At 37.3% G+C, this 25,229-nt stretch overlaps 1 pseudogene across 1 annotated transcript; it reads left to right on the top strand.

Moving 5' to 3' along the window:
* Positions 1-558: 558 nt before the first annotated feature.
* Positions 559-5,824, top strand: LOC147378710 (uncharacterized; annotated as a pseudogene). The gene has a single exon (XR_015149800.1). The product of XR_015149800.1 is annotated as an uncharacterized LOC147378710 (transcript).
* Positions 5,825-25,229: the final 19,405 nt, after the last annotated feature.

Here is a 25,229-nt window from a genome sequence, read left to right as displayed (position 1 = left end):
GGCTCCAAAATCACTGCAGATGGTGATTGCAGCCATGAAATTAAAAGACGCTCACTCCTTGGAAGGAAAGTTATAACCAACCTAGACACCATATTGAAAAGCAGAGACATTACTTTGCCAGCAAAGTCTGTCTAGTTAAGGCTATGGTTTTTCTAGTAGTCATGTATGGATGTGAGATTTGGAATATAAAGAAAGCTGAGCGCCAAAGAATTGATGCTTCTGAACTGTGGTGTTGGAGAAGACTCTTGAGAGTCCCTTGGACTGCAAGGAGATCCAACCAGTCCATTCTGAAGGAGATCAGCCCTGGGATTTCTTTGGAAGGACTGATGGTGAAGCTGAAACTCCAATACTTTGGCCCCCTGATGCAAAAAGCTGACTCATTTGAAGCGACACTGATCCTGGGAAAGATTCAAGGTGGGAGGAGAAGGGGACAACAGAGCAGACTCAATAGACATGAGTCTGGGTAAACTCTGGGTATTGGTGATAGACAGGGAGGCCTGGAATGCTCCAGTCCATGGGGTCACAGAGTCAGATAGGACTTAACGACTGAACTGAAACTGAACTGAATGGAAACTATGGTGGAGGTAATGAAGATAATGGTGATCTCCTCCAAAAAGTCCATGCCTGTACTGCTACACTCAGTGCTGTCAACCCTGCATCATGCCGCTGCTGACCCACGCCTCTGCTAGAGACTCTTGGACACTCTGGGACAAGTTTGGGTCAGTCTCTTTTGGGGTCACTGCTCCTTTCTCCTGGGTCCTGGTGTGTACAAGTTCTGTTTGTGCCCTCCAAAAGTCTATTTCCTAGTCCTGTGTAAGTTCTGGCAGCTCTGTGGTGGAGTTAATGGTGACCTCATCCAAGAGGGCTTATGCCATACCTGTCTGCTCCACCCCACCATACCCATTCCCTTTCTTCTTATTTTTATTATATTCTCCTTTCTTTTTTGTATAACCTCTGCTGTACTTATCATAATATGACACTTTAGTAGACACTTGGTGATGGTAGTTGCTAAGTCACATCCAACCCTGTTGCAATCCCATGGAGTGTAGCCCGCCAGGCTCCTCTATCCACTGAATTCTCTAGGCAAGAATATCGGAGCGATGACTTTAGCTTCACCCCCATCATCTGGTCCTGAAGGCCTCACTCTCCATTCTGAGTTCTCAGAAGATGGTTCTTGGATGCTGGTGAAGTGAAAGCACTTCCTCTGTATCACTGGAGGAAAGTCAACAATGATCTCTGCAAAGAAGGTAGCTGAGAAGCGGCATAACCCCGTGGATAGCATCTGTAGAAAACTGTGAGCCATCCAAAAGAGAGAAGACATTTCTGATCCCATCCAACCGATGATCAAACACCAGTCTAGCAGTTTTTACAGCCCACAGACTAACCCCAAGAAAGATTTTGAAGAGATCCTGAAAAAAATGATGGATGAGCACATCCCTCTGCTCGACATGCTCTACTTCAGTCCTGAGAAAGACGGCGCCTTCACTTCACAGTCTCAGATAGTGTCTCCAAGAACCCCATCCATCTCTCATATCAGCTCTCCTGAGAATGCAACATACTCACTTATCCTCACAAGTTCTGAAAACATCTCAAGGCTGAGATCACAGAACTCCCAGAATTATACATCTTTGACACAGCAAATCACAAAAAGGGAGCTCTTCGCTAACAAGGATTTGACTAACTATTGTAATGGAAATGATTTTAGTAACTTAGCACTTGACTTTGATTCCACCTCTGATCAGAGCTCTGAATTTTTAACTCAGGATTCAGTGGTGAAAAAAATTATCTCTGAATGAAGAGGCGTGGAAACAAGGAACTGACGATGGCAAGGAAGATGTAACCTATAGCAACAACAGGACCTGTGAAGAGTTGCTTAGGAGTATTTTTAATGTACGTGACTCCAAATGCAGAGTCACGTACTCTGCATTGAATAATTTTTACTGAGCTTATCATCAGTTTTACCAGCTGCAGTCATTGACTGGAACTATTTACATCTTATATGTGTTGCCTCACAAGAAATACATACTTCATATACATACAACCACTGTACAAATTTAGCTCCAATTTTTAAGTCAATTTTAGATTTTCACTTCTCCTTTTCTTAGAGATGTGCTCTTTAAAATTTCCACATGTTTAGCATGTCAATGTTCATGATCACTGTAACAAAATTAATAATATGGAGAAAAGAAAGGAAAAAAAGAACTCATCAGTAATCCTGTTTCCCTGAGTAACTGATGTTAATGATTTGTTGTATAACCTGCCCCCACAAATTCCTCAGTCAATATGGTTTTCTTTCATTTGGATTAAAACTTTTTTATTATAGAAACTTTCAAACATATACAGAAGTGGAGAGGGTATTATGACCCTTATACATGTGTCATAAATAATGATGTCTCATTTTTCCTCCACTTTCCTCTGCTCCACTCTGGATTGTTCCTGTTGTTGTTCAGTTGCTAAGTTGTGTCCGACTCTTTTGCGACCGTAGGGACTGTAGCTGGCCAGGCTCTTCTGTCCTCAACTATCTCCCACTAAGTCTGGATTAGTTGGAGGCAAGTCCAAGACATCATATTATTTCATCTGTAAACACTTCAGTACATTCGAAAGACAAAGACTGATTTCAGATACAGCTATACAATGTCTTTAAAATTTTTTTATTTTTAAATTCTATTATTGGAGTATAATTGCTTTGCAATGTTGTGTTTGTTTCTGTTGTACAATGAAGTGAATCAGCTATATGTATACACATATACCCTCCCTTTTGAGCCTCCCTCTCACCCCCACATCCCACCTCTATAGGTCACTGCAGAGCACCGAGCTGAGCTCCTGAGCTATACAAAACTTCACACTAGCTGTCTATTTTTCACATGCACAATGTCATTTTTATGACTAAAGCTGTAAATTAATTTCTTAATATCAAATACCTTACCAACATTCAAGTTTTCTCATTTGTATGAAAAGTTTATATTTTCTTAAATAGTTTATTTGTTCAAATCAGTATTAAAGAAAGGGTTGTTCATTGTTATTGGTTATCTGAAGTTTATATTTTCTTAAATAGTTTATTTGTTCAAATCAGTATCCAAGAAAGGGTTGTTCATTATTATTGGTTATCTGCCTTATCTCTCTGTTCCTTTTCCATTCTTTTTATATTTTAAGTTATTTGTTAATGAAACTGGCTATTTTATCTCCTCATTTTCTCCAATCTGAATTTTAGTGACTGTGTGACCATAGAAACACAACCTGGTTTTTGTCCCCTATATTTAGAGGCTTGATCAGGTAAATGTTTTATCTTTTTTTTTTTTTTTTGCAGACTCTGTATAAATGGTGTATTTTTTTTTTCCTTCTGCCACATCAAGTGGCAGGCATGTGGGATCTTAGTTCCTTGGCCAGGGATCAAACTCTCACCCCCAGAATTAGAAGCATGGAGTTTTAACCGGACCACCAGAAAAGTCACAGTATATGTAATTTTATCAAAAGATAAAACAATTTGAGAGTGAAGGCCTAGATTTATTCTTGCATTAGATGTTGTGAAGGTTAGTAGTTTATCATTCCTTCCTACTTTATTAACTGGGATATCTATAAAAAGAAACTCTATGCTGCTTATCAGTTGATATGGCTGTGGCTGAGTCTTGTTTCCCAAAGGAAAGGCTAGATAAAAGCTTGATTGTGTTTCTAATTGAAAATAAACTCCAGATATTGTGTCTCTTAAAAAAAAAAAAAAAGAATACTGTAACAGGTTGCTATGTCCTTCTCCAGGGGAATCTTCCTGACCCAGGAATCGAACCTGGGTCTCCTGCACTGCAGGAGATTCTTTACCAACAGCTAGAAGGGAAGCATAAAGTAGACACTTAGAGATTTTTATTTACTTAACTAAAAATAAATGAGAGTTTCAGGCTTTCATTATGTGCACAAAAAACATATAAGTAAATATGCTTTTATATATCTCCTTGGAAAAAAATCTTTATGATGATTTTCTGCAGAAAAAATACTTCCTTATCTGTATGTTTGATGCTACTAAGAATGGCTGGTTATTTTCCTGATGGCAGATGTGCTGCCATTTATCATGAGCTGTGGAAAATCCGTGAGTAGTAGTGTTGAATCAGTGGAAACATTTTCCTTCAAATTTCTAGAAATCATGAAAATGAAACCTGTAATGCTTGTCAAACAGGCTCTGGAATAACATTTTGTAAGTTTAGGCAGCAAAGAAATGCTTTGTCACAAAGGTGAGAATGATATAGGTAGGACTTTTTAGGCAGTTTGGATACTAGAATGGGAACCACTGAGAAATCAGTTTATCTGACAGTAAGCAAAATGTAAAGGGTCTCTGTAAGCATCCTGCAAAGGGAAAATTGAAATGATCAAATAAGGTAAATAAAAAAAAAAATCTACATGAAACTCTGGGCTTGGGCAGTAAATAAAAAGTTGAGAAAGGGACAGGCAGAGAGAGTACAGAAATCCATAGGTAAATGTTAGGTTTCATTTGCAGGTAATCACTTCATTGTGACTGCACATGAGAATTCTCAGAGTACTTAAAAAAAATACCAGTGCAGTGAAGGGCCTGGACAGATGTGTTTTGTCTTGTTTTTTTTTTTTTTCTTGTTTTTTGTTCCCCAAATGATTCTTATGATCTCATAAGAATCTCAATATTACATGACTTGCCCCCAAAACTCTTTTCTAGCCATTTTTTAGTGATGAGCAAAACTACTAGTTAACTCCTTTATATCATCTATTATAAAACTAAATATTAAAGGTGAAACAAAAAAAAATTACTGAAATTTAAGTGTAGCGATGCACCTCAGCCTATCTAAGCTTCATTATTTTATAACCAGGAAGGGAGGAAATTGTGGAATCTTCTCTGAATCGTACTAATAGAGAATTATTGTTTTTCTTCATTTTGTGGCATTTCAGGAGGTGTTGTAAAAATATCAGCTATGGGTGCCCCTAAAAGTTATTGTTCCTTAAAAGAAAATAAAAAAATCTAGTTATCAGAATATTGTTTTAAGGAAGTACTTGCCAGGGAAGCATGAATGCGAGTTGTGAACAATAAGAGAGAGACCCTAAGATCAAACTTTTATTTACTCACGTTGATGTACTTATTGTCTAATCTGTGATAGGGGAGGGACAATCTCTGTTTTGTTCATTGTCAGACATTTCTTTCTCTGAGTCTGGAACATAGTAGCTGCTTTGTATGTTTACTGAAACAATAAAATTTATTAGAAGGGAGGGAAAAAGCTGATGGTGGGCATCCTGTAGAGAAAACATTAAGTGCCAGAGATGTCCAAAGCTGTTGGAGAGGGGAAAATGTTGCTTCTGATATAATAATCTTGGGTATTTCATAGAATTAGACTCCTGATTTTGGTGGCAAGAGAGGGATATTACTAGGGTTGGATGAGTCTTGGTGAAGGGGTGTACATATCACTTAGAGAAGGTTCCATCTCCTTCAAAAGCAAGAGAAGCTAGAGCCCAGGGACAAACAGCTACCATCTCAGAAGAATCACTGTTATTTCATCATTTTAATGAAATATTCATTTTAAGGTAGGAAATACCCCATGAAAATACTCTGACATAATGAAGAGTGAGAGACTTGGAAGCAAGGAAAGTTGGAGTTACTCTTTAAAGCAGTGTTTTAAGATGGATAGTTTCATTAAGTCATTGTGTCTTGATTGGAATAGATTTGGATAAGCTTGTTTTTTGTTTGTTTTCTCTTAATTTTTACAGTTAAAGTGATACCTGTAATAATACACTACCTAGAGAATTTGTACCTTCATATCTTTCATACATTTCATTGGTATGATGTTATACTTTTATATTAATTGTATTATATCATATATATTAAAATTACAATTTGACTTATATTGCCTCTTCTTTTTCAGTTCTATTTTTTAATGAATTTTTCTCTTTTCAGCAATGCAGGGTAAAATTAATCAGCAAGGACAACAATAGACTTTTAACAAGAGTTTCTGAGCAAACACTACCCACAATCTGATAATGTAAATATAGGAAATGAAAAGCAACAGAAAAAGAAAACCAAAAAATTTCCACTAACATTTTTATCAGCCCTATCATATTGAACATCAACTTTTCCTTATTTACAGACATAATAATTTTCTATATTTATAAGAAACTTAGATTTTCCTGGCAGATGGGCGATAGATACCATGTCAGCATTACTTTTTTTTTTTTTTCCCAAAATTCTGACAAAACTTTTGTCAAAACTTGTGAGGGGAATTTCAAATGAGAGTTATTAAACTGTATTAGATAATCATTTAATAATAGAGAAAAAGTGTTAATGTCAGCAGTTAACATCAGCCAAGTCAATCAGCATTATAACTCAATTCTAACTTAGGCTAGATATGAAACAGAAGAGACATAAAAGGAAAAGTCATGAGCTATGTTGTTGTTTGGGAAGTCTTGCCCTTAATTTGAACTCTTTTGACTGGAATATAAAATCTCAGGAAATTCAAACCACTAGAAATTCCACTTCTTTCTTGGCTAACATAGTAGCACTGTGCAACAGCTGAAAACCACATTTTTGTGTGTTTGTCATTTAATTCTCTTCTACCACCTGCATGTGGCAAACCATCTTTCCACAGTTGCCAATTGTAGCTTTGCCAGCTGCTGGACAAAATGGGGGATAAATTTAACTTTCTGAGAACATTTTGATCCACTAGTTATGTATGCTCTAGACAGGCTCATTCTCATTGGTCATCTAGAATTTGCTACTGCCTAAGTGGAGTGGGTGCTGTAGATTCAGTTAGTTGGCAGTGTACTGAGATAATAATTGCTATTTGAAACTGTTCATTAAAGCTGTTTAAATTAAAGAGAAATGATGGACAAACCTATCATGAGTTTCTGTATTTACTCAGCTGAATAAGTGAACATACTTTAGAATTCTGTGTACTTGGATTCGAATTCTGCTTCTTCCTTCTTATTGCAGTGTGACATAGAAGTAAGTTTTATTACCTTTCTAAGTTACAGTTTCTACATCTATAATATAGGAATTATTTCTACCTTATATATTTATTCAGCCTTCCTTGGTGGCTTAGACGGTAAAAAAATCCTCCTGTAATGCAGGAGATCCTGGTTCAATCTCTGGGTCAGGAAGATCTACTGGAGAAGGGAATGGTTACCTACTTCAGTATCCTTGCCATGTCCATGGAGAATCCCATGGGCAAAGGAGCCTGGCAGGCTACAGTCCATGGGGTCGCAAAGAGTCAGACACGACTGAGCGACTAACACTTTCATGTACCAGTGAAAAAGTACTCAAGGTACAGTGCTCAACAAAATAACTATGGCTATTGATTTAATGGAACTTACAGCATAGGGAGGGAGGCATATATTGAGAATGAAAGTGAAAGTGAAGTCACTCGGTCGTGTCCGACTCTTTGCGACCCCATGGACTATAGCCTACCAGGCTCCTCAATCCTTGGAATTTTCCAGGCAAGAATACTGGAGTGGGTTGCCATTTCCCTCTCCAGGGGATCTTCCTGACCTGGGGATTGAATCTGGGTCTCCCGCATTGCGGGCAGATGCTTTTACCTTCTGAGCCACTAGGGAAGCCCACAAATAAATATATTAAGAATACCCACAGATAAATCTATGATTTCAAATTGGGAAGCTGTTGTGAAGGAAAGTATTGTGAAGTATGCAATATCATGAGAACCCAATTTAGGCTGAATAATTAGTGAAATTTTCTGCAAATAAGTTATGTTTGATTTGAGATTGGAATAATGAATATAGGTGTTTTGTGAAATGGAAGGGGCAAGGAAGGGAAAAAAATACATTTTAGGAACAGGAAACAGTGTGTGCAAAGGTATAGCACTTTCAAGGAACTGACTTAAGATACAAGGAATAATTATAGTGTGACTTGAAGCTAGATATAGAGATTATAGAGGGATTTGGCTGTGTAAGAATTTTATCTTAAAAGCCAATGAAAAAGGGTTAAAGCAGGAAAATGATAAAATTGGATTTGCAATTTTAAATGGTTAGCTCATGTACTATTTGGAGAATGGACCAGGAGAGAGAGACTGGCCTAAGCTGGATGGTTCTAGGTGCAGTCTTGGGGAAATATGGTGGTAGCTTCAATATGGTTGAGATGAAAAGATGGGATTCATAGATAGTTAAAGAAAACATCATTAGACTGGTGATTGATATAGAGAAAGGAGTGGAAAAGGAGAAACACTTGCCAGTGTTGATTCTTGTTCAGTCTTGAGGAACTGAGAATATGGTTATTCTATTCAGTGAACAAGGAAACCTCAAAGAAGACCAGCTTTGGAGAAAGGATGTTTGGGACATGTTGAGTTTTAGGCAACTTTGACACATGTGATATATACAGGAGGTCCTCAGATTTGTAGATCTGAAGCTGTAGAAGAGGTACAACATGATGATATAAAGTTGGGAATTATCAGTGATTTGATGTCTATTAAAGTCAAAGGTGTAGATTAGATTGCCTGGGGAGAGAGTAGAGTATAAGAAGAAAAGAGGGACAAAAACTAAGCCTTTAGGGATATCAGTATCAGATCAGATCAGATCAGTCGTTCAGTCGTGTCCGACTCTTTGCAACCCCATGAATCATATAGTCTAGGTAAAAACCAGATACAAGTGAGGGTGACTGAGAAGGAGTGACTGAAGATTTGAGAGGAATGTGGCATCCTCTAAGTATATATTTCACTCAGTAAAAACACTTTTAAACTGTTTTTGAGAGTACCTGTACTATTTTGTATTTCCACCAGCAAAATATATGAGTTCCAGTTTGTCCACAATCTTGACAACCACTGAGTAGTGTGAGTTCTTAGTTCTCTAATTTTTTTTTTTTCTTTTATTAGGTGTGTATCAGTTTAGTTCAGTTCAGTCACTTAGTCATGTCTGACTATTTGTTACCCCATGAACTGCAGCATGCCAGGCCTCCCTGTCCATCATCAACTCTGGGAGGTGCTGTAAAATCTCATTGTATAGGTGTGTATAGTAGTATCTTATTGTTTTAATTTGCATTTCCCTAGTGGCTAATAAGTTTGGAACTTTTTTCACATGCTTATTATGTGTACATCTTTTGCATTTCTTCTTTGGTGAAGTATTTATTCAAATATTTTGCCCATTTAAAAAATGGAGATTTTTTTTTTTTGTACTGTTGAGTATTAGGAGTTCTTTATATATTTTGGATATAAGTCCTTTGTTAGATATGTGATTGGTATTTCCCCCCAATCTATATAGCTTTTCCTTCTTTTGTCAATATCTTTTGTGGGAGAAAAGTTTTTTATCTTTGTAATCTCAGTTTATCATTTTTGAATTTTATAGATACATGCTTTTCGTGTTTGATATGTGGGAAGAGTGTGTAATTTCCTCAGTTCTGTCTCACCACAACAAAGATTTGAAATGGCAGACCATTGTTACAGCTCGGTTACAGCTGAGTTTTACTTGGTAAAGAAAGTCCATCCCTGAGGTGTGTAGGAGAGGCCCAAATCCATTTGGCTTCCTCTTTTTATATGTCTTGTCTCCTCCCCGTGCCTCCCTCCCCACACCCGGCCCTCCCAGCCCCTCCCCCCCGCCCCTCCCCCCCCGCCCCCCGCCCCTCCCCCCCCGCCCCTCCCCCCCCGCCCCCCGCCCCTCCCCCCCCGCCCCCGCCACCCCCCCCCCCACCGACACTAATCTACCTTATGCAAATAAAGGCTAGCCAGGAAGGGGGCATTTTTGTTTCACCAGAGGCTCTCACTCCAGGATTTAGAGTTTTCCTTTGTTCCCTTTTTGCGGGCTTTTCCCTTCGTCTGTCTTTTAGCCACTACCATCTGGGACTCCTAGTTCCTACTATAACTACCTAACATATCTAAGAACTCTTTGAAAAGACCATCATTATGCTACACTGAATTTCCTTTGTGCCTTTGTAAAAAGTAATTATCCATATACATGTATGGGTCCATTTCTGGATTCTCTGTTCTCTTCCACTGATACCATATTGTAGCGTTACATTAGATTTTGAAATTAGGTAGTGTTAGTCTTTCAATTCTGTTCTTTATGCAGATTGTTTTGCCTATTCTAGATCCCTTTTATCTCCATATGAATTTAGAATCACCTTGCCAGTTTTTACATAAAAGCCTTCTGGGGTTTTGTTTGGAATTGGGCAGAATCTAGAATAATTTGGGGAGAAATGAGACTAGATAAGTTTCCTTGAGAGAAGAAGTAAAATTCACATTTTGCCTGCAATGGTTATGTCATTGAGTGCTTGTGTTTTGACTGGTGGGCAGAAAAAAATGTGAAATGGGCTCCAAGAAAACTAACTGTGAAAAGAAGTAAAAGAAAAAAGAATATTTGACTATTAGGAATGAAAATCCTGGTAGGGTTAAATTATTAATTATTAATTATTGTGGATTCAATACATATGCAAGAGACATTTAAAAGATACTGAGTGATTTAAATTTGAGAGAAAAGCACACTCTTTTCACATAAAAGAAACATTCAACACTTAATGGCTGCTCTAATGGATGCAAAACAGAGTAATGCTCTTAGCTGGATTGGGGAGAGATTATAACAGAAGAGTTGAACTGAATTTTTGTGCCCTGTAATTTCTGTCTTAAATAAAATAACAGTAACAACTGTGGTGTTATTCATTTCCCTAACTCAAATGTCTGTAATTAAGAAACTGAATTCACCCATCTCTACTTATTATGAATGTCAGAGTTTTTAAGCCTTAATAGCTTTCAGAATGCTTCTCAACTGAGGAAAATGTCACAGACTCGAATAAAAATGTCTCAGGGATATCTGGGAGCTAATGGATGACTTGTGTCCTTGTTCTCTATGTCTTTATAAATAGATACAAAGAGAGCTATATTAGATAATTTACCTCATAGATTTTAAAGTTTCTGCTTTCTTAGCCTATTTATTTCTGTTGCTATTTTAGTACTCAGTACCACTTGAAATACTTAGAGAGATGTCTTAAGAAGTATGTAATGATGCAGAGACTAGGAGGAAGGGACTAGTCAAAGAATTAGTACAGAAGATGCCTATGAAGGTTGGTTAGGCAAACAAAACCCTTTCTTTTTAACATGAAAGTCTTTCAAAGTAGACTTTGTTGACTTATCAACTCCTTTGCCTCTTGCAATAACAAAACAGAAGTTAATATTTCAAATCCTTACTTTATAAAAGACAGGTTGCTAAGGTCAGCTCTTACCCTGAAGAACACTAATTTCTTTGTTTCACTGCATTTCTCAGAGCACTGTGGTTATCTGTAATAGTCCAAATCAAGGTTTGAGATGAAGTAGAGTCTATACTCTGCCATAATCGTCCTGTAAATATGAGTCATTTTCCTGAAAGTGAGTTTCTAAAAGGTCTGACATACCTCATAATCCAAGGTTTAAAACTTTGTGGAAAACATAAACTTGTAGTGTAGATAATTTGATCTTACTTCTTAGGAAGTGATCTTGTTCTTCATCCACTTAATACATCTTTAATATCTCAGGGCAGGACTTTGAGGTGTTCATTAAAAGTTTGTTGAATATATTGAATAATTGGTAGAACAGGGACCAAGATCTCAGTTCCCTTAATTACTAGTTGTTGTTTTTTTTTTAATTACTTTAAAAGTAAAATTTAAGCTCCAACAAATTAGACACAGTAAATAAATTCCCTTACAAGAAACCAGTTTACAAGTGTTTTGTTGTTTTTATTTTTAAACCCAACTAACAGCCCGCCAGCCAGCAAGTTTTAAGTCTCCCTATACTTAAAAGTTTGGAAAAGTAGTTTAAGATATTCTGCTAAGCCTCCAACAACTGACAAGTTTCCTTCCTTGTATTTTGAATTGCTACTTTATTGACTCACTCTGACACCAATATTGCATTAGCCTGCTTCACAAACCGGTAATGGAGAGATAAGGGGATTAAAACTTTTGGAGACATATTTGGCAATAAAAATATCAAACCTTTCACTAGGCTACCGACAGCATTTGGACAACACACAGATCAAATTTTGAGGCATTCTGAGTCACAGAAATGATTTAAAGGGGCCTAGAAGCAATGTTAAATGAAACTGGATTTCAACACACCTGGGAGTTATTGGTATCTAAACATATCAGTCTCTACTTCTTTTCAATACAAAAAAAAAAAAAAAAAATCTAAATGTTGGCATAAAGATAATCTGGGACTCTCAAATGATAGAATTAGTTACATCATAGGAGCTTATGAAAGGGAATATATTAAAGAGTTTTCTGAATTTTATTTTAGTCTGTATTTTCACAAATTCTCAGAGGCCTCCAGGGTTCTATCCGTCATCACAATTCTCAAGAGATGAGCAGTCTTTTTAAAAAATATAAGTTGTGGAAAGTTGTTCATATAACAACAGGTGAGTTTCCTGTAGGGGTGTTACATTTACCTTTATATTAAAAATATATTTTAAATTAAATAAATACCTAATCATAATTGAAGGGCAGGCTTTCCAGGTGGCTCTAGTGGTAAAGAACCCACCTGCCAATGCACGAGACACAGGAGACCTGGGTTTGACCCCTGGGAAGGGAATATTCCCCTGGAGGACAGCATGGCAACCCACTCCAATATTCTTGCCTGGAGAATCCCATGGACAGAGGAGTCTGGCAGACTACATCCACGGGGTTGCACAGAGTCGGACATTACTGAGGCGACTTAGCACACATAGTTTAAAATGTCAAAAAATGTTAAATGTTATGAAAAATGGTCATATCTGCCACCTTCCCAACACTATCTTACAGTATTTTGGTAATTACTTCTGGTATTTATCTCCATGTGTGTGTATTAGTCACTCTGTTGTGTCCAACTCTGTAGCTCACCAGGCTTCTCTGTTCATGGAATTCTCCAGGCAAGAATACTAGAGTGGGTAGCCATTCCCTTCTTGAGTGTCTCTTCCTGACCCAGGGATCCAACTCAGGTCTTCTTCATTGCAGGCAGATTCTTTACCATCTGAGCCACCAGGGAAATGCATTTACTTCCATATATCTAACCCACTAAATACTCCGTTACTTTGCTTTGTCATTTTTGAACATTATGTGTTGACTTCCTCCTGTAGTGATTGTAGATTTTATGTCTCTTATGCCCCCCTTTTCTGCTTCTTTAACTATGTATGGTGATATTAATTTTCTGTTCAATTGATAGTTACTCCTTCTATAGTGTGATAATATGAAAAAGATTAACTACCAAGCCAAGTAGTATACCTTGTTTACATTTCTGTTCTTGTACAATATTTGGCTTTTCAGCTAAGAATCATGTTTTTCTTGCTTTAGATAATTACCTAATTTTCTTTTCCTTTTGTTTATTTTTGCTTTCATTTGCTTAATTTTCTTAAGTCTGTGACATCTCTGTTCTTCTGTCCTCTCCAAGAGCTCTGTAAAATGTCTTCTATTACAATTTTCCAGGAGTCAGTCTTATCAGTTAGTGTATCTACTCCAGTTTTGTTTGTCTTTGGTAAATTAATCATAAATCTGACATAATTCCACTCTCCTCAGCTATAGTTGCTTGCTAAGATTTGCTGAAATGTTATTTTAGGAACTCCTTTTTCCTCTCCCCTTGAATCTCTAATTTCTATATTTCTTTTCCTTGCTGTATCTTCTCTGGTACATTCATGATATTGAATTTATGAGAGGTAAAATTTTAATATCCTTAGTGTCGGATAGGGTTTTCTTTTCTCTCTAACCTATTCTTTGACTAATAATTTGCATTGATACACACATTGAGGTCAGAAATGATTTGGCCTTAGCAGTAAGAAGGTCATGTTCCACTGCCTTCTGATCTTTGTAATGTTTTTTCTCATTCTCTTTGTGTGACCTAATCCTTCTAGGATCATCTGCTTTTTCTTGTTCTGAAACCGTATAAGGATGTACCTTGATAAGATCTTTTTACATCCATTTTGCTAGGCAGTATTCAAAGGACACTCATTTCCTCCTGTTTAAGAAAATCTTGCATTTTTTGTTTAAAATAATTTACTTTCTTCTAGCTTCCTTGTTTCTTTTTTTAAAGGACTACTTCCTCCTCCCAGCTTAATCAAGATATAATTGACATATATCATTGTGTAAATGTAAGGTGTACAACAGGATAAATTTGATATATGTGTATACTGAGAAATGATTACAACATTCCAACATTAGAATTTCTTGAAATTCTTTAATTTCCCTTTGGGGATTCTGTGTCATCCCATAGTTCCTTCATTCTTTTCTTATATTCTCTCTCATCCTCTTTTCTTCCTGCTCCTCCCCTTTCCTCTTTTCCCCTTGTTCTCTCTTTCCCTCTCTCTTTCTTTCTCTTCTCCCTCCTTTCCTGTCTTCCTGCTATTCCTCTCCTCCTGGCCATCACTTTTCCTCTTAACACATTCTGGGAGATATATTTGACTTTATCAACTAACCTTTCTTCACTCATGAATTAAAAAAAAAAAAAAAAAAAAACACTTCATCTGCCATATCTTTAATACCTGAGAACTTTATCTTGCTCTATAAATATTCATTTTGATGCATGTAATATTTTTCCTTTAATAGTTGGGATAGTCATTTTTTAGCTCACTGATAGTATCATTTATAGCTTACTATAAAATTTCTTCTGTTCCCACCATTCTCTGTGTCATCTGAGTGTCTTTCTTTTCTTCCTGTTGATCTGGTATATATTTCCATGTGGAAATTTTTGTATGTATGGTATTCTTGACTTTCCATTCATTTTAGAATGAGTCACTGAAACACCAGTGGAAGTTATGTGCATTGTTGGGCGTGGATAAATCACAGCTTTTTCTCTAGGATCATCAAGTAATCAATCAATGTTTTTTTTTTTTTTTTTTTTTTACTTTGAACCTTCAGATGTCAGTATATGAAATGAGGGATTGACTAATTTTGTCTGTAGAGGACAAATTAATATTTTAGGTTTAATGTGTGCTTTATAGTAATCATCACAACTGCAGATTGTTGCCAACTTAGAATGGCTTGACTTAAAGATTTTTTGACTTTGTGACTGTGTGAAAGTGATATGCATTCAGTAGAAACCTTACTTCAAATTTTGAATTTTGTTCTTTTTTGGAGCTGTGATATGCAGTAGGATACTCTTATGTGATGCTGGGCAGTGGTAGAGAGTCACAGGTCCCAGTTAGTCACACGATCATGGCAGTAAGCAGTCAACATGCTGACAACCATTCTGCACCCATACAAACATTATTTTTCACATTCAGTGAAGTATTAAATAAATTACATGAGATATTCAAAACCTAATTATAGAATAGACTTTCCATTAGATGATTTTGCCCAATTTCAGGCTAATGTGATTATTCTGAGTACATTTAAAGTAGGCTAAGATAAGTTCTGGTATTTGGTAGGTAAGGTGTATTAAATGCATTTTCAATTTAAGATATTTTCAGTTTATGATGGGGGTATTGGGAAGTCTAAGTTGAGGAAGATCTGTACTCAACTCTGCCCTTATAGTGAGTGAATAAAGCCACAGGCAATAGTAAATGAATGTGTGTGGTTGTGTTCCAAGAAAACTTTATTTATTAAAAAAGTAGTAAACTAAATTTGGCCTGAAAGCTCTAATTTGCAGACCCCTGACAGAGAATGTTACTTTTAGGGCTTCCATTACTTTAGAAATGATTTCTCAATATTTTTTACCGGGAGTTGAAGATAATGCAGGAAATTAGTCTGCTGGTGTTCCAGACCCAGGCAGGGATAGGCAGCTGAGGGTTGTACCATTTAATATGGAGATCCTCATTTATTGTCTCATCTTTACCCCCTTCTGCTTGACATCCCCAAATCCTATACTCCTGTAGTTCAATTTCTTAATAGTGTTTCTCAACCTAATGTGCATAGGAAAAACCTGAGGATCTTAAAGTGCACGCTCAGATATATGAGCTTTAAAGTTGGACTGGAGAGTCTATATTTCTGATAAGCTTCTGAATGATGTTTATGCTGCTGATCCTCAAGGAACATTTTGAATTGCTAGCAAGGGAATAAATACCATATTTTCTATGGATGGAAGAGAGAAGAAATCTAGTTTTCTCTCTACAGGCTTTCAAACAATCCTAATGTTTCCTGCCCCATTTTTCACTCAGGCCTTCCATGGCTCAGATCCCTGAGTCTTTCTAGTTTTCTATAAGTAAACTGACTAGCTTTTTGTCAATGTCCTTTTCTATAGGCAGCTAGATTTTCAATCCCTGTTCTGGTCATGTTCAGTTATTTATTTTTTCATTTATTTTCCAATTTTGTGTATATATTTGGCATTCCTTTCTTTGTTTTAATGAAGATGGAGCTTGTACTTTGCACTTTGTAAAAAGCATTTGGAATAATATTTTTGAGGATGGAAAGAAGAACATGTTTGAAATTGAAACTGAATTAGAAAGTAGATTATCACAAAATATTTTCTTGAACTATTTAATCAGGCATAATGACAAATCAAATTTTTATTATATCCAACCTGAAATGGTAAAGGAATTTAAATGTACATATGTCGAGGTCCAGCCCCGGCTGATCCAGGGTATTCGAAGGAGAGATGGCTTTGGCAACCTATTTATTTATCAAAGATATAAACAGTAATAGAATGAGGATAGCTCAGTAGGAAAATTCAGTGGAGAAAAGAAGCTGAGTAGCTTGGTTTACATGGAAAATCAATATAACCCGTGACACCAGGTTAGCTCTGACCCCGGAGGCCGCAGGCGCCCTCTCGAATAGCGGAAGGTGCCCCATCTTAGACACCTTCTCAAGTGGGTCTTAGAAGCCCAGGTGAATAAATGGTCGCAGAGGATATCCACGCTCCAGATGGAGACTCAGCTGGAAATTGAGGGGAAGAATGACATGGGGAGACCAAGCTTTGGTGAGCAAGGCCCGTAGCTTTATTTTCAACAGGGGCTTATATACCCTAAGTTACACATAGAGGATAATAGGGGATGCAAAGTCAGCAGTCTTTGATCCTTATCAAAAACCAGGGTTTCTTTCCTGCAAGTTTATCGTATACAAATGGTTTAGGTGATTTACATCATCTTCTGGCCAGAAGGCCTATTAACATTTTACGACTCTTGACAAAGACTTATCAACAAAGACTTATTTTCTCTAAGAGTAATTATTTTAAGGTTTGGTGCCATCTTCCGAAGGTATTAGATAAAATTACATTCCTATAGGGCGGATGTGTAATGGGTGTACAACAAAGGAAATAATTTATTACCTTAAGGGTCTAAAGTTACTAACACCAAGGCCACTACCTTTTTTTCTACATACCAACTATATTAATTAATACACATTCAGGGATACAATTCAGGGGATGTGAAAACTTGGCAACAAGCATTGGCTCATCAATGAAATCTTTTACTAGTTTTATTCTGACAGTTTCTAACTCTCTGAGAGGCTCTAAGCTATTTGAATATCTTAAGCTTCCCATGCCTCTCAAGTCTGGGAGACTAAACAATCGTATGCATAGCTGTAGCAGTCTGGGTAAACTTGTCAGGCGAGTTAGAGAGCCATCTGAGGGGTTTGGATTTAAACACTCCTAGTTGCCCAGGAACTTTATTAATTGGAGCTGTAAGTTAACTCTTTGACAGAGAGAGCGAGATGGTGGTGGGGGACAGCCCTCAGTAAAGTCAGAGGTAAGAGTACAAAGCAATCAAGTAGCCAGACTCTGGATTTTTTGGGGTAGATGCTCGAAAATATCCAGGGGGACTCCTGAGGCTCAATCCCGCCTTTGCGTATGCCGAGCCTCCTTCCTCATGACTTTGTCACGAGTGGAATGTCTCTCGCCGGCTCCCGGCATACATTTATAAGTAACTTCTGGAATATTGCAAAATGTTTGCTGAGGGACAATCATGATTATTCTTTGACTTTGGATTTTGTCAGTTTTGAATTTGTTACTGAAGGGATCCTTAAGAAGAGCTTCATTTCTCCCAATTTCATTATCTGAATTTATCCTTTGAACTATTTATATTCATATTAAAATGAATCAGAGAAATAAACACTTCTGTCATGGAATTACTTATGGCAAATCTGAACCAGTATTCTTGGGCTTCCCTTGTGGCTCAGCTGGTAAAGAGTCTGCCTGCAATGTGGGAGACCTGGGTTTGATCCCAGGGTTGGGAAGCTCTCCTGCAGAAGGGAAAGGCTACCCATTTCAATTTTTTGGCGTAGAGTAACAAAGAGTAGGACAGGACTGAACGACTTTCACTTTCAACCTGAACCAACCTTCAGATCAGATCAGATCAGTCGCTCAGTTGTGTCTGACTCTTTGCGACCCCACGAATCACAGCATGCCAGGAGGTAGATAAAATTTGTTTTCATTATCCTAATTCCAAACAAAGATAGCATGCCTTGACTTATCCCTGAAGTCTCCTTTTTGCCTAAAAAGCTTCCCCTCTATTTTATGACTCAAGATTTCATGTGCTAGATATTTGCTCTCTATCTTTCTTTGATGTCCTTCATCACAGATTAAATATTCTGAATCATAACATAATTTGTCAGTTTAATATGTTATGGATAGCACATCATTAATGTAATGGATCTCTAAATGGTATTTGAGTAGTTATGATAGTAGGCATATTGTTGTTCTGCTGGCCAGAAATTACTATCTGAATGCTTTGAATCATAACAATTTGCTCTGTCTAAAAGAGTATTAGATTAAAAATCATAAAGATTGCCATAAGCAGTAAGACACTGGATAAATTAAATTTCTCTAAAGTAGCGCATTAGGTTAGATTCATTTGAAAATATATGTTATTCTAACTTTGTGTCCTTCTACACATATTAGTCATGTTAAGAATATATATATGTATATACACTGTGTGTGTGTGTAATCATTTTGGTACTTGGAAGAGCAAAAGCCAAATTGCATTCATATGTAAATTCTTTCTGAGGATTATGTGACTGTTGTGCATATTAGGTAGGAATATATCTTAAAATTACAGTTTATATGCAGAAATTTCATAAGAAAGTATTATTGTTAGAATACTTTATTTTTATAGAATAAAGCTATGGAGAAATGAGATTACTTGCAATATATTTCAAAATATACAGGTATTCAAAATTCTTTTTTCTTCCCTCAGATTATTATTTCTGATGATAATGAAATGAGTGCATTCTTATAAAAATTCCAATATGGATGACTACTTGCAGTGTGGAACCTTTCCTTCCAGAAATTTTATCCATATAAAAGATCTGTGTATAAATTTGTGATTTTCATATTTTTTTAAATTATAGGTAATAATTAATTCTGTGTGTGTGTGCTCTGTCGCTCATCATATCTGACCCTTGGTGACCCCATGGACTGTTGCTTGCCAGTTCCTCTGTACCTGAAATTTCTCAGGCAAGAAAACTGGAATGGGTTGTCATTTTCTACTACAGGGGCTCAAACCTGCAACTCCTGCATCTCCTGCATTGGCAGGTAGATTCCTTACCACTGTGTCACCTGGGAAGCCCAGTGAATTCTGTAGAGGGCAATAAAACATTTCACGTTATAGAATCTGATTTCAGAGCCATATCCATAAAATTCTAGCTAGTTATAAAAATGTTACACCCTAACGAATAAAATGTTATACCCTAATAAACTTTGTCACTCTAATTTATAACTTAATTTGTAACTCTAATTTATCTCCTATTTTGACAAGCACATTTTAATTTTAATCATTTATGATTAAATAGCAAACTGGTGAATGTGAATAATATTTCTTAAAAACCTTATTGCCTTAATATTATGAGATCTTATTAAATGTTTGCTGTTTTGGTAAAATGTATAAATTATACTTTGGTGAAATTATGATACTATGGCTTATTAAAAATTATTAGATAAGTCAGCGCTGACAGAATTCTAAAGTTTGAACAAGAATGTCTCTAGATTTTGTGCAGAGGAACTACTTTCTATTTTACTGAAGACTCGAGCTGTTGGGGAGGGAATCAAAAATTGAGAGTTGAGAGTGAACAGCAAGGGAAGTGATTATGCTACCTGTACATTCTAGGAATCCACAGATAAAACTGCGAAATTATCCATCATATCCCAGTCTCTTGTTCGGGTGAGCAATGGACTGGTGATGAAGGTTCAATCCCTTCAGGCTTTTCTTTTCTAGGATGTTCCTTTTGAAGAGTCAGAGAAGCGTGTTTGAGAAGACCAAAAGTGTATATTAAAATTATACCACTTTGAAACATCTGGATGCATTTCTGATTTGCTAGTTTCTCTTACCTTCCCATCTAGATCTTCTATCAGAGTAGATCCTCAGGAAAGATAGAGAAAGGATAGGATTTACTGGGAATTGATTTCTCAAAGAAATGATGACTTGTTTTCATGGAAATTTTCCATGATAGAAACAGGGGCTACGGAGTTGACTCTAAGATTTAACTTCATCTTACTCTCAATAACTGTTTTCACAATGATCCTCTGACCAAGTTTTAGAATGGATGGGCTACTTTACTACTTGCATACATCTCCAAACATTTACTAATGACATTTACTAACGATTTGTGAATTGGTCTCTTTGGATCCTTATCGCTTCTAGTCCTACACACCAGCAGGACTTCATGCCAGGAGAGCCATGTATATATACCAACCAGACAATGGAAGGTCTAAACCAGGGCTGGCAATTATGCAGCAACCATGCTTCCATTCTCAACTCCTGCACGCATGGCAGACATACCTAATCCAACATGGCATGCTTTCTCATTAGGCTGAAACATGACCTCAGAATTCTTTCCACAAATTGTTTAAGAACCTAGTCCCAAGTTTTCCAAGTTTGTATATAAAGTAAAAATGAATTTGGTCATATGTCCAAATAAAGAGAAAAAAACTCAAAAGAAACTAAGATCACTTCCTGTCAAATCAGTCACTTTAGTAACCCTTTTCTTTCCTGGGTCTGCATTTTATCTTCATGATCTCAGTCTCAGATGCTTTGGATTTCACACTTTATGTTCTTTGCCTCTTCTTTTTTGCTTCCTCCACTGATTCAAGCAGGCCTCTCTAGTGGAGGAGTACTGTGGTAATAGTTCAGTTCAGTTCAGTTGCTCAGTCATGTCAGACTCTCTGTGACCCCCATGGACGGCAGCATGCCAGGCTTCCCTGTCCATCACCAATTCCTGGAGCTTACTCAACCTCATGTCCATTGAGTTGGTGGTGCCATCCAACCATCTCATGCTCTGTCGACCCCTTCTCCTCCCACCTTCAATCTTTCCTAGCATCAGGGTCTTTTCCAATGAGTCAGTTCTTCGCATCAGGTGGCCAAAGTATTGGAGTTTTAGCTTCAGGATCAGTCCTTCCAATGAATATTCAGGAGTGATTTCCTCTAGGATTGACTGATTTGATCTCCTTGCAGTCCAAGGGACTCTCAAGTCTTCTCCAATACCACAGTTTAAAAGCATCAGTTCTTTGGTGCACAGCTTTCTTTATAGTCCAACTCTAACATTCATACATGACTACAAGAAAAACTATAGCTTTTACTAGATGTAACTTTGTCTGCAAAGTAATGTCTCTGCTTCTTAATATGCTCTCTAGGTTGGTCATAGCTTTTCTTCCAAGGAGCAAGCATCTTTTAATTTCATGGCTGCAGTCACCATCCATAGTGATTGGGGAGCTCCTCAAAAATAAAGTATCTCACTGTTTCCACTGTTGCCCCATCTCTTTGCCATAAGTGATGGGACCAGATGCCACGCTGTTAGTTTTCTAAATGTTGAATTTTAAGCCAACTTTTTCAACTCTTCTCTTTCACTTTCATCAAGAAACTATTTAGTTCTTCTTTGCTTTCTGCCGTAAGGGTGGTGTCATCTGTGTATCTGAGGTTATTAATTTTCTCCCAGCAATCTTGATTCCAGCTTATGCTTCATCCAGCCCGGCATTTCACATGATGTACTCTGCATATAAGTTAAATAAGCAGGGTGACAATATAGAGCGTTGATGTACTTCTTTCCCAATTTGGAACCATTATGTTGTTCCATGTCCAGTTCTAACTGTTGCTCTTGATCTACATACAGATTTCTCAGGAGGCAGGTCAGGTGGTCTGATATTCCCATTTCTAGGCAAGAGTGAACATCAACATTTTAAGAATCAGTTAACTAAAAGGGACTGGAATGAGTGAATTTAACTCTTACCATTATATCTACTACTGCGGGCAAGAATCCCTTAGAAGAAATAGAATAGCCATCATAGTAAACAAAACAGTCTAAAATGCAGTACTGGAAGGCAATCTCAAAAATGACAATGACATATGTTCGTTTACAAGGCAAATCATTCAATATCACAGTAATCCAAGTCTATGCACCAACCAGTAACACTGAAGAAGCTGAAGTTGAACTGTTCTATGAAGATCTACAAGAACTTCTAGAACTAACACCCAAAAAAGGTATCCTTTTCATCATAGGGGACTGGAATGCAAAAGTAAGAAGTTGAGAAACACCCAGAGTAGGAGGCAAATTTAGCCTTGGAGTACAAAATGAAGCAGGACAAAGGCCAACTGAGTTTTGCTAAGGGAACACACTGGTCATAGCAAACACCCTCTTCCAACAACACAAGAGAAGACTACACATGGACATAACCAGATGGTAAACACTGAAATCAGATTGATTATATTCTTTGCAGCCAAAGATGGAGAAGCTCTATACAGTCAGCAAAAACTGACTGTATAGAAGAAGAGGAGCTGACTGTAGCTCAGATCATGAACTCCTTATTCCAAATTTAGACTGAAATTGAAGAAAGTAAGAAAAACCACTAGACGATTCAGGTATGACCTAAATCAAATCCCTTACAATTATACAGTGGAAGTGACAAATAGATTCAAGGGATTAGATGTAATAGAGTACCTGAAAAACAATGGACAGAGGTTCATGACATTGTACAAGAGGCAGGGGTCAAGACCATCCCCAAGAAAAAGAAATGTAAAAAGACAAAAAGGTTGTCTGAGGAGGCCTTACAAATAGCTGAGAAAGGAAGACAAGCTAAAGGCAAAGGAGAAAAGAAAGAAATACCCATTTGAATGCAGAATTCCGAAGAATAGCAAGGAGAGGTAAGAAAGCTTTCCTCAGTGATCAGTGCAAAAAAATAGAGGAAAGCAATAGACTGGGAAAGACTAGAGATCTCTTCAAGAAAATTAGAGAAACCAAGTGAACATTTCATGCAAAGATAGGCACAATAAAGGACAGAAATGGAATGGATCTAACAGAAGCAGAAGATGTTAAGAAGAGGTGACAAGAATACACAGAAGAACTGTACAAAAATGATCTTCGTGACCCAGATAACCACAATGATGTGATCACTCACCTAGAACTAGACATCCTGGAATGTGAAGTCAAGTGGGCCTTAGGAAGCATCACTACACACAAGCTAGTAGAGTTGATGGAATTCCAGTGGAGCTATTTCAAATCCTAAAAGATGATGCTGTGAAAGTGCTGCACTCAATATGGCAGCAAATTTGGAAAACTCAGTAGTGGCCACAGGACTGGAAAAGGTCAGTTTTCATTCCAATCCCAAAGAAAGGCAATGCCAAAAAATGCTCAAACTACCGCACAATTGCACTCATCTCACACGCTAGTAAAGTGATGCTAAAAATTCTCCAAGCCAGCCTTCAGCAATATGTGAACCATGAACTTCCAGATGTTCAAGATGGATTTAGAAAAGGCAGAGGAACCAGAGATCAATCTGCCAACATCCACTGGATCATCAAAAAAGCAACAGAGTTCCAGATGTTGTATTGACTATGTCAAAGTCTTTGACTGTGTGGATCACAACACACTGTGGTAATAGTTCCCAGTGGTAATTGATTTGTGTCCTGGCTCTGGCTTTTCAAGCTGTTTTTTAAATCTTTTGTGTCCAGGTTTCATTTTTTCTAGAATAAGTGCTATGATATACAATACTTGATGTAATCTGTTTGAAAATATTTCAATTTAACATTATATAAATGTTAGGTGTGTTTATTATTGATGAGGATTCAATTTCAGTATTCAGCTAAAATGTGGAAACCCTATAGGTTATGTTGCAAAAGTGAAATACATTAATTAGAATACTGTGTGCACCTATTATTTTTGTCAGGTGGATTACATTTGAAATAGTATATGAAAATATGATAGTTTGATCACAAGTGGCATAAAACTACATGAAGACATACTAAAATTGCTCACTAAACTCAGTAGATCCTGGACTTCTGCTTAAACAACTGTAAATATTTAAAGAGGCTGTCTTTTGAATTCTTAGCCCCAATTGCTCTATCACTGTTTGGACAGCACTCCTGGAGAGGCCCATGGACAGAGGAGCCTGGTGGGCTACAGTCCATGGGTTTGCAAAGAGTTGGACATGACTGAAGCTACTTGGCATGCACACACTAATTTAATTCCAGGTAGAAATATTATGCAAGTGTCATTGGAGACATAGTCTCTCTCTTTCCTTAGATGGTAAGTTTGGGAAAATTACAATAGATTTTCCCAGTGCTCACATATCCAAATTCAAAGTTGACCTCTCAGTCAGATTTGCAAGATTTGAACTGGTATTGCAAAGTCACTTGTATTCATTCCTAGACAAGGTTTGTTGTGGACTGCCTCATTAAAATAGTTATTCAAAATAAATGGGTTTGTAAATGGTGTAATAAAGAAGTCACTTCCCTGGTGGCTCAGATAGTAAAGAATCTGGCTGCAATGCGGGAGACCTGGGTTCAGTCCCTGGATTTGGAAGATCCCCTGAAGAAGGGGATAGCAACCCACTCCAGTATTCTTGCCTGGAGAATCCCATGGACAGAGGGGCCTGGTGGGCTACAGTCCATGGGGTTGCGAAGAGTTGGACATGACTGAGCAACTAGGCACCGCACAGTAAGTTTGTCAGTTAATATATGCTGACATACCTAATTATTCTAGCTAAAATACATTTCACTCAGTCCCTTCTCCCTTCGTGGCCATTTTTATACCTCAAGATCCTCTCTTTTGGCTATAGTTAAGTGGACTAGGACTGAGAATGGATAGTAAGAAGAGTACAGTCGATAGATGGGCTCAATAGCAGCCTGTGACTTGTTCTGCTGTAAACAGGTGAATTAGGTCAATCAGATTCTTGCTCCTGGGAGTCTGAACTGGAAAGCACAGTCCGTTAGCAGTAAGCATAGCAGCCAAAAGGATGCTCTGAGGTAGTTCCTGCACTAATGTCATGTACAAAAGAAGGTTATGAGGAAGTAAAAACTGGATAAACAGAGGAAACCACATAGCAGAGATGAATGATGTGGATAAGGAGAGAGAACAGCGACACTAAGAAAGCTAATTTAGCTATTGGTGGAGAAAGAAGTTAGTCAGCTTTAAAGCTTATTCTGGGCCAGGTCCTGTATTA

This window comes from Bos grunniens, chromosome 2 (assembly GCF_055505025.1).
Source record: "Bos grunniens cultivar Pamir isolate PY7600 chromosome 2, Bosgru_T2T1.0, whole genome shotgun sequence".
NCBI classification, from domain to species: Eukaryota; Metazoa; Chordata; class Mammalia; order Artiodactyla; family Bovidae; genus Bos; species Bos grunniens.
Note: the sequence above shows the minus strand (reverse complement) of the source record. Positions and strands in the feature narration are given on the sequence as shown.